The sequence below is a fragment of the Eretmochelys imbricata genome, chromosome 3, assembly GCF_965152235.1.
Source record: "Eretmochelys imbricata isolate rEreImb1 chromosome 3, rEreImb1.hap1, whole genome shotgun sequence".
Classification (NCBI taxonomy): Eukaryota; Metazoa; Chordata; order Testudines; family Cheloniidae; genus Eretmochelys; species Eretmochelys imbricata.
In genome coordinates, this window is record NC_135574.1 from 66,658,731 (window position 1) to 66,663,517 (window position 4,787).

At 33.7% G+C, this 4,787-nt stretch overlaps 1 protein-coding gene across 6 annotated transcripts in view; it reads right to left on the bottom strand.

Annotated features, from left to right (window-relative positions):
• Positions 1–1,221: 1,221 nt before the first annotated feature.
• SYNCRIP (synaptotagmin binding cytoplasmic RNA interacting protein) overlaps positions 1,222–4,787 on the bottom strand; it is a 37,837-nt gene continuing 34,271 nt past the window's right edge. For all 6 annotated transcript variants that reach the window (XM_077812791.1, XM_077812789.1, XM_077812788.1 and 3 more), the window contains exon 12: positions 1,222–4,787. This exon is cut by the window's right edge. The gene's annotated coding sequence lies outside the window, so the exon portion shown is untranslated.

Below are 4,787 nucleotides of genomic sequence, written 5' to 3' on the forward strand. Positions count from 1 at the left end.
CTAGGATGTCCTGTAAAAGCAGGACTGAAAGCTACAAACAAAAAAAATCAGCTTCCTTTGCCCTATATGTCTGAACACAGATCTGGCAAATTTGCATGGGAAGTTTTAATCAGATTGGTCCAAAAAAGTATTATACAAAAGTAGTTTTGCATGGTGGGACAGAGGTTTTCGGTGGCCTAATTTTGGTATCTCATCACAAAGTTGTGGAGAACCAAAATAGCGGTATGTCTTCTCCCCGCTTTCTGTTTTCTCCCTGCCTCTCTCACACAAAAAAGGATCTTTAGCAAGACTCTCTTATGCTTTACCAGAGTGCCATGCAGAAAAATGGACTAGAAAATAACTTGTCATTTTTATTTGGCAGGCAGAGTCAGTGAGAAAAGCACTTCAATGCAGAAGCTTGGCACTAGAAATCCTGGCTCAGCTGATGGAGCTGGTCCTCTCTCAGACTTGAGATCAGTTCAAGCAAGAGCTCATAGCCAGCAAAGATGGCTGGTTAACAGTTTGAGCCCCAATTTAAAAAATTTAGCCAGATCCCTATGCTCATGCTGAGCTGGTTACAGAATTAGGAACCAAGTCATCTAAGCTTCATATCTGTGCAAACAAAACAAAATCTGAGTTTTCAGATTACAGAGCATTTTGAGAAATAATGCATTTTTCTTATTTTGTGTGTATATATATTTCCAATACCTGCTTCTGAGATGATTTTAAGCAAGCATCATCCTCTTCATTAAGTCCTCACAAATGTGTTTGATTGTAACTAATTTTGGTATGAAAGGAGCACTATCAGCTTGAGACTTGGTGAATTCAGAAAACGGTCACACTTATTTTTATGTAGCCACCAACCTAGGTCTCCATTTCTGTGTATGTTACACTTAATTTTTTTTCTCCTATTGCTTTGTAAAAATCACACACAAATATAATAGACTGGCTAAACAAGGGAAGAGTGAAACAGACTAGAAGTACTGACAAATGCACAAAGTGAAACTGGAAAAGAAAAAACAGGTTTTAGTAATAGCAATTGTGTGAGATATAGAATAGCAGGTAATATTTTCAGACAGAAGTTTGATTTAGAATTGGTAGGTGTCACTTTAAGAAAAGACTTGTGTAATTTGAAGTTCTAATGTCATCCTGTTATCACAGTATAGCAACAATAGCAATTTCCCTTCTTTTAAATCTGTAGTGTTTACAGGGACATTCAGGTAAAAGTAAAACAAAGAAATATAATTTTTAATTACCTATATTATTAAAATAGTTTCTCCTTTCACTGTTATTTCCTTTTTGCATTTTTCAGCTTAGACAATGGAAGTATTTTAGTCAATTTCACTTTCACATGCTCAGGAACGTGCAGGATGCACACAGGACAGGACTAAGTTTATTTTTAAAATGGTCTTCATTCTAAATAAGTTCCTGGTAAGGTACTGATCTGAAGACTTGTAAAAAGCTTTTTTCACATATCCTAAGTTTTGAGTGAAGTTGGATTTAACCATGCTTCTTTAAAAAAAGAACACAATAGTAACAGGACTGTACAACCCCCTTTTAACAAAAACAAACTTGAATTTTAAAACGAAGCATACTTTCAAATGACATTTTTGGAGTGTTTATAAACCAGAAGTGTTAAGCAGCACAGGTTTCTAATTTCTTCTTAAATTCAACTATCCTGTGAATTTTGGAAGAGATCTGCACACACTAGTGTGGAACTATTAGAGCTCATACTCAATTCTTTCCAACTATTTCAGCAGAGAAAGACCCCATGAACACAACTGCAGGTAGTAAAATATTTTAGATAGTAAACAGTTGCTTTTAACATGTTGATAGGAAGTGTGTGTATTATGTTCATTTATATCATATTCCATAAAAACTGCATTATTGCTGTAGAACATTTCAAGTTTACCAACACCCAGTACAACCAAACCAACCTTTTATATATGCACTTGCCCATCTTCAATATCATTAATACGTAATATTGAAGTTTGTTTTGTTTCCTTTAACAACCAAATTTAAAGCTTTGCAAACATCTTAACATTTCTTGTTTTGAAAACTTATTTTGCACAATATCATGAAGTCATCACATGCATTTTTACTTTAGCTTTCAGATCATATTGCTAAAAAACTGCACCAATATCAGAACAGTGCAAATCATATTTAATTTTAAAAGTTATAATGGCTTGAGTTCATAATTATTAAAAAGAACACTGTCAAGATTCTGGTAGTTTTGTTTACTCACCATTGCTTACATTCCATTCAAACAAAAACACTTCCTTGTCAATTTTAACATTTTCCAATATTTTCCCTCTATACTTTAATTAGAGCTGAAATGGATGGATATTTGTCCACAATTTCAACTTACATAGTGCCTTAGTGTCATATCTTCTTTGCCCACCAGCACCAATTGTTAACACAATTCTGAAAATAGAAGGTTTTCAGTTTTTCCAACAGAGAGGGAAAAAAAGTAGCACTTGTGAGACCACAAAAGCATTTTTCAATTTTTCAGCAATGGAGAGATTTAAGTGATATAGAAATTGGAGGATTTTGCCTCTTCCCCAGTGCCCAATTCATTAAACCCAAATTTGTGACTTACTGTAAAAGTGATACAAACACCCTGACAGTGTTCCTTATAAAACCATATATGACAGTAAAAGTGCCAGTAGGCATGGCAACCTCTTTTGAAGGGAGCATTAACTCCTTGACACTGGGAATTGCCAGCACCAAAGATTACATTGAATTTCAAAATTATACGTAAGGGTACATGTATTTAGCAAACCCACTTTCCATTAGCCTAATATTCTATCAATGTTTGGAATTTTAGAAGCTGATTCAATATCATACTTTTATGCTCAAATCTGAGGAAAAAGAAGTACTTTCTTTAGCATGGGCAGTTTACGAAACTGTGGCAGCAAATGCCTCATTAAGCATTGACTACTCAATTTACCATCATCCACTTATGTTTAAGGTTCATAACTGGCAAGGCACATTTACATATTCCAATGAATACTTGACAATTTTAAATTACACTTCATGTCCCAGCTATCCCAGTAATTGACATACAACATACTAAAATGGTTTATTAAGGTAACAAAAAATTCAATTAATGTGAAACATACAGGCTATTGGCAACCACTATTCTAAAATTATGTAAATACAAGTAAACATACTGAAATGTGTGCGATTCTAAGTTTTTAAACCAGAAGATCTCTGTACTAACACACATTTATATTAATGACACATAAAAAAAATAAAAACTTTATTACAAAAATAAGTTACACTCGCCTCCAGCTTACAGTATAAAACAATTTTATTTGCAGGAATGCAAAATGATTGTTTGCCATGAGCATTTTCAACATATGACATATCTAATTTTTTAATAAAATTTGCATTTACTGGGGGGAACTGGTGTGTATAAAACCTTAATTAGGTATAAGCTTCAATTTTCATTGTGGTGCCTATGGGTATGTAGTATAACTGCAGTATCCCTTTGGGAAAGGGGATAAGGGAAGCTCATTATGTCAAGTCCAAGTTAAATCATAATTTCACTTGACTTTACCTATACGAGTTTGGACTTAATTTTTTTTTTTTTTTGAAAGGTGATTCAATAGAGGATGCTTCACCACTGAACGCTCACTGTCATCAAGGTGCTTTAGAAAATTAAAAACATAGCACAAATGATTGTACTCTACTCTACAGGTTATCATGATCTGCATAAGAGAAATGGAAAGCTGATCCACATGTTTTTACAGCGATCAGCAATAAGAAATGCACTAATGAAAACATACCTTTTACCTAAAAAGCTAAACTACAGCCATATACTATTTTCTATGATTTATGAAAAACTTCAAAATATCCAAATGTCAGGCTTCACTGTACAGTTGTCAGTTTTAGTCTGACCTTTTATAAAGGGACACTGCAGTATTTAGTACAAGTTGCTGATGCACTTTTTTGAACATCTGATGTCTTACAAAAGTAACATCTTGCTAAACTATTATACATCCAAATAACTACAATATCTGAAGAAGCAAGGCTGCTTTTTCAGCCACAAAATACGACAAAAGCAAGGCCTGTTATGATGGTCATGAGGAAATCTTACAAAGCCTCTGAAACTAAAGGCAACTAAGAATGTTACATTTGGTATATTATCTTACCCTCATATCATATTAAACAAGCCTTGCTTTTATCTACAAAGATTTTCTATGTACAGTACAGACAGGGTATAGTTCAATCCTCTGCTACTGAGGTAGTTAACCAACCCTTTAAAAAAGGTTCTGAAAAGAACCACTATCTGGAATGCCTGACTAACCAGCTCTGATGATTACACCTGAAACTGCTGTATCTGAACACAATCCAAAAGTGATTACTATATAGACAATCATGATTAACCTTCATGAGCAGAAATAAAATTTAAGGATACCAATGATGGCATTCATCTATACCACTGCAATAAAAATTTCAATGCAAGAATTCAAGAGAATACCACTTTTGGAATCCTTATAATTAAGAAAACCTGGGAGGGAAAACCTACTTAAAGCAGATTTTTATTTTTATTTTTTTAAAGAAGAACTTTATTCTTTATGAAGATACCATGCTAGAAGTTAAGGATTTTGTTGAACACATTGGGGTAATAGAGTAGCTTTAGTTTAATAATTTGCACTGCAGAGAAAACTGTTAAAGAAATTCATATCAAAGTCCAAGTATTAGTTCAAAATGTCCCATATTTGAATCCATGATCTTCGCAGGAAGGTCTTCTGCAATAGAATATGCTCCTATACAGCTGAGATACTTAAGGTTGCTTGATT